We start from the raw sequence: 15,592 nt of genomic DNA, 5'->3' as shown, positions 1-15,592 counted from the left end.
TACTTCCCAAAAGATATTGCCTCCACTTAGCTAGTGCGTGCATGATAGCGAGCATTTCTTTGTTGTATGTGGATTTGAAGCATTCTCTTTTGTTGAGCTTCCTACTTTCAAAAGCTATTGGATGTCCTTGTTGCATTAATACTGCACCTATACCGAATTCGGAAGCATCACACTCAATGATAAATGGTTTAGAAAAATTTGGTGTTGCTAATACGAGAGCATTAGACATAATTTCCTTTATTTTTCAAAACATCTTCCTGCTTCCTCATCCCATAGAAATGAATTCTTCTTTAAAAGATTTGTTAGAGGTGTAGTTATATGTGCATAGTTTTTAATAAATCTTCGGTAATATCCAGTCAAACCTAAGAACCCTCTTAGCTTGGATATATTAGCAGGTTTGGTCCATTCTTTTATAGCTTTGATTTTGTTAGGGTCCACCTTTATGCCTTCATGGGATATAATGTGTCCAAGGTATTCTACTTCTTCCTTTCCGAAGGTGAATTTGGATTTTTTTTGGCGTAAAATTGGTGTTTTTTAAGTAGTGTAATAACTTTGTCCAAATGTTGAAAGTGCTCCTTCCAAGTTTTACTGTAAATTAGAATATCGTCAAAAAATACTAATACAAACTTCCTAAGATGTGGACGAAATAATTCGTTCATGGTTGCTTGAAACATTGTTGGTGCATTGGTTAATCCAAACGACATTACTTTAAATTCATAGTGACCTTCGTGTGTTCAGAATGTCGTTTTTGGTATGTCCTCTAATATGATTCTAATTTGATAGTAGCTTGATCTTAAGTCCAGTTTTGAGAAATACTTTGTACCATGTAACTCATCCAACATTTCGTCGATAAAGGGGATTGGGAACTTGTTTTTGATTGTTATTTTGTTTAATCCTCTATAATCAATGCATAGCCTGAATGAACCATCTTTCTTCCTTACCAACACTACTGGAGCAGCATAAGGACTTTTACTTTTCGAGATGATCCCACACTTTAAGAGGTCTTGGATTAATCTCTCGATTTCTGTTTTTTGGTGATGTGGATATCGGTATGGCTTGATGTTGACAAGGTCTAATCCTGCCTTGACTTCTATTGTATGCTCAATTTCCCTATTAGGCGGAATCTTCATTGGTAGGTCTTGAAATACCTTTTCATGTTTCCGAATTAGATCTTGTATCTCTGGTGACTCTTCACTAGTCATATTTGTAGATAACATTTCTAACTAATGACATTGTACTACATAAGCGGGTGCTCCCTTTTGAATCATCTTCATCATCTGAGATGATGATACAATTTGATTTTTTGGTGCTTGGAATCCGTGTAATTTTTACTTTTGACCTCATCATTTGAATTTTATAAATTGTACTTGGTGGTTGGCGGCGTAAGTACCGAAAGTTTGTAACCACTGGATACCTAAGACTACATCTACTCTTCCTAACGGTACTGTGAAAAACGGAGACTCTAAACTGAAGTCTTGAATCTGCAATTTAACCTTATGGCATTTCCCCACTTTTTCAATCTTCTTACCATCAGCTACCATCACCTTCATGTTTGGTAAGGGAAATGAAAAAATATTAAGTCTCTTTGCCACGGCTGCATCTAAAAAATTGTGTGTTCTACCAGAGTCGATGAGAACCACCACGTTGTTCTTCTTTATGTGTCCTTTTAACTTTAAAGTCTGAGGTTGTGATATACCTGTCATAGCTGATAATGATACTTGCAGAATACTTTCGTCATCTAATTCTGGTGAGAATTTTGGGGCATCTTCTGTTTCTTCTATGTCAGAATCTTCACTGTTTGAATCATTGGTTGCTTCACAATTATATAAGTTCTTTGTTTCTTTTCCTTTAGCACACCTATGTTTGGGGTCCCACTTCTCACCACATCGCTTACATTTACCCTATTTTATACTTTGCGTTTTCACATTAGATTTTTCATCTTCACGACGATGTGGTGGAACATATCTTGTATTATTTGCGTCCGCACATTGAGGTATTCTTCGTCTGAATATTTTTTTTTCGGATTTTGACCAAAATATTTGTTCGAATTTCTTTTCGGCTGTTTTTGCTTTTCGTCTTGCTACTTCTATTGATGAAATGTCATGCATCTCAAGTTCTACTTGTAAATGGGTTTTGAGTCCCGAGACGTATAATTGAATTAGACGAGATTCTGATAACCCAGGTATTTGTGTTACTAAGGTCTCCCATTCTTGAGTGTATTCGTCCACACTTCCTTTTTGTCATAACTTGATGAGTTTTGAAAAGAACTCTTCTTCCCTTACACCTTGGAATCTTTTAAATAATGCATCCTTAAATTTTCTCCAGCTAATGACGTGTGTTGTCTTTTTCCACCACATATACCAATTATATGCTTCTCTTTCCATTTTCATGGATGCGTGCTTGAGCTTTTCGTCATCGTCATTGATGTCATATATCTCAAAGTATTCTTCTGCTTTATTTATGCATGCAACATTATTTTTTCGTTTCCATCGAATTTAGGCATCTCGACTTTTTCCCTTCGTTGGTATGTTGCTAATGGTTGAGCAAAAAAGGGGTGTTGATTGGTAAAGGTATCCCAGAGTTACTTGTTTGTAAGGGTTGCGTTACTCACTTCTTGGTGGGGTGTCGCTGATTTTTTTGGGGATTCAACTTTTTCATGAGAGTCTGTTGACTTTTTTGAATCTGATGAGATGTGCTCTTGATTCTTTTCATTTTCTTTTAATAGTTGTGCGGGTGTACAATTCGCCTTTCTACACAGAAGTTTCAGCATTGTTAAGGCCTCATTGATTTCTACTTCTGTTTGGACATGTTGATTTTCCATCTTTATTTCTATTTGATTTGTCGTATCCTGAAGATTTTTGATTTTGTCAGCTTGATTTTTGATATCGTCAGCCTGTCTTTCAAGCTTGATATGGAACTCATCTAATTTTTTATTGACTTCATCGTAGTTGTTATTTATCTTATGCTCCGCGTCAACCAATTTTTTTTGGAAATCCGCCATTGTCATTGTCGACATTGAATGAGTTTGTGGGGGGGGGGGAGTGTATTTATCTGCCAGTTTTTTTTTTTTTTTAATTAATTAAAATAAATATAATTAATTAAATTAACTTATATATATATATATATATATATATATAACTTTTAATTAATTAAAATAAATTTAATTAATTAAATTATATGTATATATATATATATATATATATATATATATATATATATGTTATATATATTATATATAAATTAACGTTTTATCTATATATATATATTTCACGTTATATATAAATAAACGTTATATACATTTGAAAATATATATATTTGACATTTATTTAAATTTATATATCTACCGTCACGTCTGTTGGTGACAGTCACATTCCCCGGAAATATCACACAGCCACTGTAAAGGAAGGAGCCCACGGCGCACACCAGGTCATCGCAATGTTATTCCACGCAGCCGCCGGTTACGCAGAACTTGCCGCGGGTTTTTTTCTTAATGACGACAGCAAAAAACGACTGGCGGAAGTATGGACAATAGCAGGTTGTCATACAGTGGGGGATGGCAGCTACACGATGAGCAGAAGCACGATGAGCGGATGCATGATGGGCAGATAAACGATGAGTGGATGCTGACAAATATAGCGGCACAATGACTGGAACACCCAAACAGGGCCGTGGGGCGGCAAGCCCACCTGGAGCTGGGAGGCAGCACTTAATACGACGCAGGGTCAACAACGATGGCAGCGGAATTATGGATAGCGTAAACAGGGGTAGCGTAGGTGGATAAGGTGGTAGCAGAACATGGATATGACAGATGACGATGAAAACTGGTGATTTCCAGGCGAGAAGATCATTCGCTCTGATACCAATGAAGTAAAAAAATTTCTGAAACGCAGAACAATATATAATTTAATATTTATTAATAATTGAATAGACATATCATGATTGTTTACAATGGGGTTCCTGGCTTATATACCGCCATGGGCACCCTTTGGGGAAAGGGCAGGATCTTATGATCGTGCCCTTTCGTCTACTTTAACCTAAAATTAAATAATAAACCTAAAACTAACTAATTTTTTTACATAACACCATTTTCTTTCTTTGGGGCAGTAATTACTGATAATAATGCTTCACTATGCCCTTTGAATTCCTTCAAACTAATTTTTCAACCAAGCTTATGCAAAAATTTAAAAAAAACTACACACCTTTTTTCACTTTGTAGGAGTTCGATACTAAATCTGATGTATCTCTGTAATTTTGGATCTCCCAGGTCTGAAATTTCTTCCTGTGGTAACCTGCTAAGTAATCTTTATAACCCCACAAGTCTGATTAAGATTGGATTCTCCAATGAAGAGTTATGCCAAATCTCCCACGATGACCTGAGTATAGACTGGTTTAGTAGAGCGAACTTATACGATGTGCCGCGGGTCACTGTTTCAACCTTAGGTTATGAAAATGATACCAAAAAAAACTACAGTTCGTCCTCTTTTTGTAACTTCTTATGAAAATTCAATCTGATGCTCAGAGCGAAAGTTATGACGATTTTCCCAAGGTGACCTGTTTGGAATGTAATTCGGGGGTCTGCAAAAACCCTAACTTCCTCAAATTATATCTCTGAAAATATAGCTAGACATGATCTGAAATTCAAACCGGAGGTTTAGGCGATTTCATCTCAAATGTTTTTTTTTTAGCTTCTGAAACGTCGCAGAAAAAAGTTACAACAAAAATACCACGATGCCTTGTTTGGAGAAGCGAAACCCTAGAATCAAAAGCTCTGATACCAAATGTTATGAAACCAGCTCACAAAAATATAGAAGAGATAGATGAACGCCTTAGAAATAAGCCTCTTCGAGGGGGTAACCTCCTTTATGGTGCAAGGTATGGGTAACACCCGCACATACCCACAGTATGCATTCCAGAGTAATGCATCCACAACTGTTCCAGGATATTTAACTCTACAATGGAGTCAATTTTTCAGACCGTAAATGGTCAAGTGGCCCTTTTATCAGTTCTCGTGTATAGGAACTTCAATCACCCCGCTTGAAACCTCCTATCAGAAATCAAAACCCTTCAGAACCTTTTAAATCCTTTAATCCACGCATATATAACCTTCCCCTTCTAAATCTTGGTTAATATATGTTATATTGCACGAATTACACTATCGACATTTTTTCCCCCCTTAACTCATTTGCAAAGGAAACATACATTTACAAAGGGAACTCTGCAAACAACCCTTTTTGCCTTATTATGGCCTTTGCACATCTTTCAAGGTTAAAACCTCTATTGCGATCGCTATCGGCTATCAGGACTTCCACAGTCTTAACACATATACACCATCCCCTTTCTCTTACTCTGATCTCTGACTATCGGAGCAATAATACACACTTTATGTTAAAAGGCTGGCGCAACACTTTACACAATACAAGAGCATTGCACTAACCTTCTGCCGAATCATATAATAAGCGAACTTCAAAAGCTATACACCGTCGCTTATAATTATCGTTGGTTCCATAACATATCGCTCCATCACGCTTCCGTTGCGACCTTCGCCTTCTCTGAACGCCGATTCCCAATTTCCGAACCTCCGATCGCCGATTAGCACTTAATCGCTATCGGTGTATTGACGTTCCTTTATACTGGCCCTTGAATACTTCAAACCGCCGATCCGACTGGTTCTTCGGACCCGATAATACTATAAATCAGTCTCTATAATAATTCACATCTGGAACTTAGTTCCGACTGTGTTTTGCACTAATTTTTCAGTGTAAACAGGGATTTAGGTTGTGAGACTTACTCTCCAAGGATAATCCCGCCAATGCGATGCTTTGCCTCCTTCAAAGAAATCATTTGGTCCGTTGATCCATGTGATCAAACGGTTCTTGTGCACTAGTATTCTGATTCCTCACTCTTCAGTTTATTTAGTTTTCTCGCTAAGTCTTCAGTTATCCATATTTTAGCTTCTCCTCAAAGGGTTTCTTCAAAGGTTCCATGTGTTCTGTTCCGCAGCTCAATTACTATTATGAACTCAACTCCTCGAGCTCTCAACTTCTCTTTCACTCCAGAGCGCCGCTCTGATGCTTCAATGGGACTCGATGGTCCATTTCGATTTTCTGAATTGTTCTCCTCTTTGTGCTTTGCCTTCGACTGTGTTTGCTTACAATTATTGCAAACCTACGGTTTCACACCATAAACAATCATAGAACATGCATTTCATATGTTCTTACATAGTTAGGAAACTCTGCATATATTAATATAAAATCATAGATTACAATCGAGACACTTCGGTCTCACACACACACATTCACAGGCCAGATTCTACTATTGGTGGCCTCCCCTATGCCTGTAGGCTTACATATGCTTATATGGAAACTTGGATTGGATTACTAATCCCATCATTTCCTTAAATCACTCAAATAAAGCCCTAAATCTTGCTATATGCATACATATGTGGCAGAGTTTATCCACTCCATCTTTTCCCTCTGTTTTAAAGCAGAAAAGTCTCCTTATCAGCGCAATGGTCCATATCTACTTTAATTAATTTCTAAAAGCTCTCTCTTACTCCTAGAGAGTTGGATTTGACTTCTACCACTCATGTTCTCATTTATTTATTTTGAGAGCATTTACATATTCTCCCATTATCTAATCACACTTAAAGGCCTAATTATTACATTGACTTGAGACTTAGGAAAACTATTTCCTAAAATGCATGACCCCCTATGTTTACCGTTTACAATGATTTTCCTTAGGCTGAATGCACCTGCATCAAACTCCCAAAGTAGAAAATATTCATGATTTCCTGATCATGTGTCTTTTTCTCTTTTTCTTCCTGGATCCCATAATTTGTTCTGTAACTGTCCACATGCTTTGTTCCCTTGTCACTACTGCATTTTTGCTGTCTTTTGCTCCATTTTCTTCCTGTCAATCAGGTTCAAGTTCTGATTGATCTTGCTTCTTGCTGCTACCATTTTCCTCCTTCTGGACTGCTTCATCATCTGCTGCCATATTTCCTCAATTTCTATGTCCAACATATCTTTGGGCTGGTCCATATTCTGCTCCTTACTTCTTCCTCTTTCTTTGTGTTCCAGGTTGTTGCTGTTGTCTTCTACACTAGTTTTGCTTGCTGCCATTGTATACAATGCTGTAGAATTTGCCTCCACTTTTGTTTTACTTGCTTCATTCTTTGGTTCACTTGCTACCTCCCTATCATCCTTACCCTCTTTCATGATTGAATCATGACCGTTCAACATTTTCTCTAGCAAATTAACTTCTCTATTCCATGGATTGATTTCTTCCATAGAATCTCCTTCTTCCATCTTTATTTGGCTGTTCACTTGTGCCAAATATCCTCCAGCACTTACAACAAAACCTACACACTCAAAACACTTGTTAAAATTAAAAACATAAGGCTGTTGTGCCTTATCTTCCTTTGGAAAAAATTTTGTTCGCTGCTTTGTTTTCTCCTTCTTCTCTGTCAGCACATCAGTATGCTGATTCAAATTCTCAGCAGAATTCATGAGACTGTCCATTAGTCTCTTTTCTACACCATCTGTTCTAATGATGTCTTCCTGCTTGGGTTCACAATAGTGAAATTATCCTCCTTTAACCTGTTACTGGTTATCTTCACTTTGAAATTGTTTGATTCCTACTGCCTCTTTACCATCTTCAAACAACCTTTGCTCAATCTCTCTGATCACACACTCATACTCATTCATGCTTTTTAATGAATCTGCAAACAACTTATTGCATATTCCTGTCTCCATGGCTACTTGAGACACATCTTCTTCAGAAACTGTAATTTCAGCTTCTATTCTACCGTCAGGTTCTCTTATCAGTTTAATTTCCTTTTCACACTTAGCAAGCACTTCATCACAATGCTCTCTTCTTCCGGCTTCATCCTTTACAGCTGTGTTACAGTATTAAAATACTGTCTTCCTTCGACCCTTGTAATCTCAAGGTATTTCTGCTGTAGCAAATCACTACTTCCCTCATTCCAGAGGTCTTCTTCATCATACTTTGTTCTCCTAGAGTACTCCTCCAGACTTTCGACATATTCAAAAGACTGTCCATCCTCTTCAAAACACTCCTTCGTTAGTGTTCCTTTTCCCAAGGTTAAATCCTTTGCATAGGGTTCCTCCTTCTTAACATCTTTCAGTAGATGTCCTTCTTCCCTACTGTTTGTCTCAATAGTTTCCATGGCTATCTCCACTGTGTCTATCATCATAGTGAATTGCTTATCCTTTACTATGTTTTCAACTAACATATTATCTTACTCAAGTTTGCCTTCAGTCCCTTGCTGTTTATATTCTCTAAAGATATGTTCAAATGGTTGCTTTTCTCTTGCAATATCTGCCATCATACACAAACTATCAATTTTAAAAATATAAGACCCTATGGTCTCACTTGATGGTTCAGTCATCGTATCTCCTTGCTGTTCTAAATCATTCATATGATTCAAAAATTCTCTGATAGTCTCTTCTTCAATCTCCTCAAGCCCTTCACTTGGTTGCTTGACATCTTCCTCCCGCTGTATATGAGATCTACCTATCTCATCTTTTTCCAGAACAGAATTTTGATTTTGCTGGTTTTTTTCCTTCTTCATGACAATATCAGCCAAGTGTCTTTCACCTGCAAACATACCCAAATTGTCATATTTAAAATCATCAGAGCTTTTTGTCTCACTTGAAGTTTCAGTCTTCAAGTCTTCATTTTCACTTTCTTCTAGAAATTCTCCTTATTTTGGTTCACAAATGGATTATTCCATTTTTAACTCAACTTCCTTGATTTTTTCCTTCAACCACTTTACTTGCTTTTGCTATAGCCTTATCTGCATCTCATGCCATTCCATTGGCTTCTTCCTCAAAACCCAACCTAGTCTCTGGCTTTCCTCAAGCATTCTCCTTAATGCATTGATTTGTTCTTTTAATTCAACAATCTCTTAATTCAACAATCTCTTTGTCAATTTATTCTTGACTCATTTGTTGAAAATGCAACAAGATGATGGAGCTTAGTGAAAAGAAGTCGCCTTCACTAAGTGGGCCCGCAGGCTATTTTTGGCGCAAAGTCTATTTTTAGACATATGGATCATGGTCTATGAGTTGCAGGATGCTATTTATGGATGATTGGTCATGTTGGTAAAAATAGATGGACCTCTATTTTTAGACATATGGTCTGAGTCTATTTTTAGACTGCCAGTCAAAAAATAGAACAGTCAAATATTATTAGCTCTTAATAATATTTGGACTATAAATATTATCTTATCCTCTTACAGCGCTTCAGTTCGAGCTACGGATGTGGCACATGCAACTGCCAGAAGGAAATACGCTTTTCCTATGGGTTAGTTGAGCTATTGCATGATGGACTTCAGTTAGAACTCAAGTGATTGAGTTTGGTGGAGATTGAGGAGTTGATGGAGTTGTGTTCAGTTTGACTTAGTTGAACTAGTTGTATTTAGTCTAATTGCCAAATACACTAGTGATGAGTGATGTGAATTAATGATTAATTAATTCACTAATTATTAACTCATAAATCAACTAAAGAACACATCAGTTAACTCAGTGCATGGACAGTTCAATGGAGACAAGTGTTAGAGGTGGGTGAAAGGGTGAGACTACTATCAGTTGTGACTATAGCTGTGCATGAGATTTGCACAATCATTGATTGAGATTTCCAATGAGGATTGTGCAGTACAAGCCAAGGGAATTCAAACTTGGATCTGATCTATTCTCAACTTGGATTGCGCAGTAGAGGCAGGAAAACAGTGGAGGAGATTTGAACCCGTGACTTGTTCAGATCTGAGCTAGTTTCTGTGTAGCATGTGGAGATAGTACTGAGTACTTGTGAGGAGTATTGTACTATGTATTGTTACATGTTCTCTATCATTATAATATATAAATAGTTTGGGGTTTTCAGTCGTATGCTTTCCCCATTACATACTGTGTTGATATGTGTGATTGATGTTTCAATGTGCGCATGCAATTGTTTTTTAATTCCGCAAATTTATGATCAATGGTAGAGGAGGTTATCTATTATGCATGCATTCCGCAAATAGTGTATGAGCAGGATAATTTCTGTGAATAAGTGTTATATTATTCAAATATCTACATGGTATCAGAGCGAAGTTGATCATCAGATCTATTATTCAGAAAGTGGTTACATTTTTATTTCTTCAAGCAGAGTCTGTAATCGGGCTAGGTAGCCTCTGGATTCATCCTTCTTTTGGAAGGTGAGATATCCGGTAAATGCCCATATAGTCAATCTCTGTACGAGAAATAATTTGTTCTCACGAATTTTAGATCAGAAGCGGTTGAGTTTTGAGCTGGTGGAATTTGAATTTGCAGCAGTGTTTTCTTGGTGTCGAAGTTGAAATGTCTTTCAACAGATTGCAATTGGAGTATGCCCTTGAAGGAAACTCGAATTATATTGCATGGAAAGACAGGATGGAGGCGGTGTTAGATGACAATGGGTTGAAGGAGTTCATAGAGGCTGAGGTCCCAAAGCCTACTGCTGCTACTCAAGTTGAGGCTTGGCAAAAGAAGACAACAAAGTGTCGAAGGATTCTGTTGGAGGGCGTGAAGGATCACATTGTATCCAGCCTGCATGGAAAGGCTTCTCCATACTTGATGTGGAAAGCGTTGACAGATTTATTCCAAAGCAAGAGAGACTAGAGGAAGTTGGCGCTCAAGGATAAATTTAGAAACATTAAGTGTGAGAAAGGAGACAGTATGCCCAAGTATCTCACGAAGTTCACCCAATGCCGGGATGAGCTGGGAAGTGTGGGGGTGACTGTCGATGATGAGGACTTGGTGAGCTTGGCTCTCCTTGGTCTTCCAAAGAGTTGGAATTCCTATCAGGACTCTGTCAATGGTCGGGAGAAATTGCCAGGATGGGAGAGACTTTGGTCTGATCTTGTGCAAGAGGAGATCAGGCGGAATACCAGGGACGGATCTTCATCAAAGGTATCTGATGAAGAAAATTGCGCTTTGGCTGCCAAAGCAAAGAAGGGGAAGAACAAGAAAGCTTCTCATTCCGGTGCGAAAGGCAAGAAGCAGGACATGTCCAAGGTGAAGTGCTTTCACTGTCACCAGCACGGACATTATGCCACAAATTGCCCGCAGAAGAAGAAAAATAAGCAAGCTGCTGGATCTGCATCGGGAGAGGCCTTCGGCTCGCAATTTGAGTTGGATTTTTCGCTGATCCCATGCTTGGTATCAAGTGTGATGGGATCGGTATGGTTTTTGGACAGTGGTGCGTCTTTTCACATGACAGGAGATCGAGATTTGTTTTCTGATCTGGATGAGAAAGATCTTGGAGTGCACATCGAGATGGGTGATGATGGTAGATATAGTGCGACCGATATCGGTACCATTTCCATAGAGAGGGAGTCTGGTGAACCCTTCGTATTGAAGGAAGTGATTCATGTCCTAGGATTGAAGAAGAATCTTATCTCTGTGGCGATGTTAGAAGACAAGGGATATGATGTTGTCTTCAGCGAGAGAAAGGCTTTCCTGCGCAGTAAGACAACTGGAGAAACCCAGAAGATAGGGGTTCGAGTCAAGAACCTTTATCAATTGCATGTATATGGCTGCGTAGCAATGGCATGCAAGATAGAAGGATTGGTGTGCCTGGATGATGGCGAGCTGTGGCCCCGGAGATTGGGCCACCTTCACCATGGAGCCTTGAAGATACTGCAGCAGATTTCTACTGGGCTTCCTAAAGGAACTCTTGTGCAGTCAGATCAGTGCAAGGGGTGTACTTTGGAAAAATTTGTGAAAGCCACCTTTCACAAGAAGGATAGTCGCGCCACGACGATCCTTGAGAGAATTCACACAGACGTGTGTGGACCTTTCTCAGTAGCTTCGACAACAAAGCAAAAGTACTATGTGATCTTTGTTGATGATTTCTCTCGAAAGTGTTGGATCTTCTTCATGCAGAAGAAGAGCGAGACATACTCAAAGTTCTGTGAGTTCAAATCACTGGTCGAGAAGGAATCGGGGAAGAAGGTGAAGGCTCTTAGGAGCGAAAATGGTGGTGAATTCATCTCTAGCGAGTTCAAGGACTTCTGCAGCGCAGAAGGGATTTGAAGAGATCTCATAGCTCCCCATAACCCACAGTAGAATGGGGATTCTGAGCGGAAGAACAGAACGATCATGGGTGCTACATGGGCGATGTTGCATGATCAGGGCCTACCCCTTAACTTGTGAGCGGAGGCACGCAATACTGCAGTATATGTGCAGAACCGTTGTCCTCACAAGATACTTGGCATGAGTACACCCAAGGAGGCTTATTCTGGTAAGAGGCCTGATATTTACCATTTGAGGATTTTTGGTTCTCCTGTTTATATGCATGTGATGAAGGATGCCAGGAAGAAGCTGGCGCCGACCGCAGAGGTTGGGATATTTGTGGGGTACACTGATATGCCCCACAACTATCATGTGTATTTGCCAGACAGTCGTAAGACTGTTGTGCGACGGGATATCAAATTTCAGGAGGAGAAAGCCATGAAGTGTTCGATTGAGAGGGAGCCACACTTGCATGCAGATGAGGAGCTATTAGTTCCTAAGGATGAGCTTCAGGATGTGGATCAGCCACAATATGAAGTTCATGGAGTGGAAGAGACCACTCATGCAGCGCCAACCATCAGAGGGCGAAAGTGCACTACAGAAGCTGAGCGACTGGCTCAAGATGCAGAGAAGGTTGTAGGACCACCTACAGCACAGTGCAGACAGAGACAGTCACCTGATCGGTACACTGGATACATGGCTCTTGTGAGCAAATGTGTCATGACTGAGCCATCCTCTTTCGAGGAAGCTGTGGAGGATCCCGCATGGGTAGATGCCATGGTGGAAGAGTATGATTCGATTGTCAGAAATAGTGCATGGAAGATTGTCCCAAGACCGGAGGGGAAATCAGTGGTGGGTTCGAGATGGATCTACAAAGTGAAGCAGGCAGCTGACGGGAGTGTGGAGAAGTACAAGGCAAGATTTTTGCCCGAGGCTTCTCACAGATAAAGGGGATCGATTATGAGGAGACCTTTGCACTTGTCGCAAGGTATTCTTCCATACGGACGATTCTTGCTCTCTCAGCGCAGATGGGGTGGCACATCCATCAGATGGATGTGAAGACTGCGTTCCTCAACGGTGTCATTGAGGAGGAGGTGTACATAGAGCAGCCCGAAGGTTTCGAGATCTTCAGTAGCGAGTCGCATGTGTGCAGGCTTAAGAGAGCGCTGTATGGGTTGAAACAAGCACCTCGTGCTTGGTACACACGGATAGACATTTATTTCACCGGACTTGGATTCTCCAAGAGTGAGGTGGATCCTAACCTATACCAGATTGTGGTGGAGGGTAAGTTGCTGATCATTGTACTTTATGTAGATGATATGATTTTGACGGGAGATGAGCTGTTGATACTTTCATGCAAGGAGGATCTTGCTAGAGAGTTTGAGATGAAGGACTTGGGCCTCCTTAATTATTTCTTGGGATTGGAAATTTGGCAGCGCAGTGATGGACTATTTATTTCTCAGGGTAAGTATGCCTGGGAGATACTGGAGAAGTTCAACATGCATGGCTGCAAGCCTGTTGATACTCCTCTTCCTGGAGGTTGGAGGAAGGAGGATGCTACTTCAGCGGAGGTAGTGGATGCCACTGTTTATCGATAGTTGGTGGGTCGCTTATGTATCTGGTTAATACACGACCCGATATATGCTATGCTATTAACCAGCTTTCACAAGCTATGGTTAATCCAACCAAGCTCTTCTGGAAGGCAGGGAAGCATGCATTGCGTTATATCAGAGGCACATCGGGATATGGATTGTGGTACAGACAGGAGGATGAGGTGAAGCTATGTGGTTTCACGGATGCAGACTGGGTAGGGAGCCCAACGGACAGAAAGAGCACATCTGGAGGGATCTTCAGTATCGGGTCGACAATAGTTTCTTGGTACAACAGGAAGCAGAGAGCCGTGGCACTCAGTTCAGCAGAGGCCGAGTATATGGCAGCAAGTTTGGCTGCATGCGAGGCTATATGGATGAGGAAGATCCTGGTCGGGTTTTTCGGGTCACACTTGGAGCCTACTGTGATTTATTGTGATAACCAGAGTTGCATTAAACTCTCGGCTAATCCAGTATTTCATGATAGATCCAAACACATCGACATTAGGTACCATCATATCAAATATTGTGTGCAACGGAGAATCATGTTACTTTCATACATTCCCACGGAGGATCAGGATGCTGATATATTGACGAAGGCGCTCACCAGGAGCAAATTCGAATACCACAGAGGCAGGATAGGGGTTGCAGATAATCCATATCTTGTTGAGAGGGAGTGTTGAAAATGCAACAAGATGATGGAGCTTAGTGAAAAGAAGTCGCCTTCACTAAGTGGGCCCGCAGGCTATTTTTGGAGCAAAGTCTATTTTTAGACATATGGATCATGGTTTATGAGTTGCAGGATGATATTTATGGATGATTGGTCATGTTGGTAAAAATAGATGGACCTTTATTTTTAGACATATAGGCGGAGTCTATTTTTAGACTGCCAGTCAAAAAATAGAACAGTCGAATATTAATAGCTCTTAATAATATTTGGACTATAAACATTATCTTATCCTCTTGCAGCACTTCAGTTCGAGCTACGGATGTGGCACATGCAACTGCCAGAAGGAAATATGCTTTTCCTATGGGTTAGTTGAGCTATTGCATGATGGACTTCAGTTAGAACTCAAGTGATTGAGTTTGGTGGAGTTGATTGAGGAGTTGATGGAGTTGTGTTCAGTTTGACTTAGTTGAACTAGTTGTATTTAGTCTAACTTCCAAATACACTAGTGATGAGTGATGTGAATTAATTATTAATTAATTCACTAATTATTAACTCATAAATCAACTAAAGAATACATCATTTAACTCAGTGCATGGACAGTTCAGTGGAGACAAGTGTTAGAGGTGGGTGAAAGGGTGAGACTACTATCAGTTGTGACTATAGCTGTGCATGAGATTTGCACAATCATTGATTGAGATTGCCAATGAGGATTGTGCAGTACAAGCCAAGGGAATTCGAACTTGGATCTAATCTATTCTCAACTTGGATTGCGCAGTAGAGGCAGGCAAACAGTGGAGGAGATTTGAACCCGTGACTTGTTTAGATCTGAGCTAGTTTCTGTGTAGCATGTGGAGATAGTACTGAGTACTTGTGAGGAGTATTGTACTATGTATTGTTACATGTTCTCTATCATTATAATATACAGATAGTTGGGGGTTTTCAGCCATATGCTTTCCCCATTACATATTGTGTTGATATGTGTGATTGATGTTTCAATGTGCGCATGCAATTGTTTTTTAATTCCACAAATTGATGATCAATGGTAGAGGAGGTTATGTATTATGCATGCATTCCGCAAATAGTGTATAATCAGGATAATCTCTGTGAATAAGTTTTTTATTATTCAAATTTCTACATCATCCTCTTTCCATTTTCTTTGGCATCCTCTTTCTTATATCCTCTGCTGTGGCTTCCCTCTGAACCTCTACTATGACTATCAGTAGTCATCTTCTTCTCTTATTTCTTCATGAGCTCTTCTGCAACAAGTCTCTGCTCCTGGC

This window comes from Pinus tabuliformis, chromosome 9, assembly GCF_031772625.1.
Source record: "Pinus tabuliformis cultivar Carrire ecotype Pingquan chromosome 9, CPIR1, whole genome shotgun sequence".
In the NCBI taxonomy this organism is placed as follows: Eukaryota; Viridiplantae; Streptophyta; class Pinopsida; order Pinales; family Pinaceae; genus Pinus; species Pinus tabuliformis.
The sequence above is the reverse complement of the archived record's forward strand: the minus strand, read 5'-3'. Positions refer to the sequence as shown.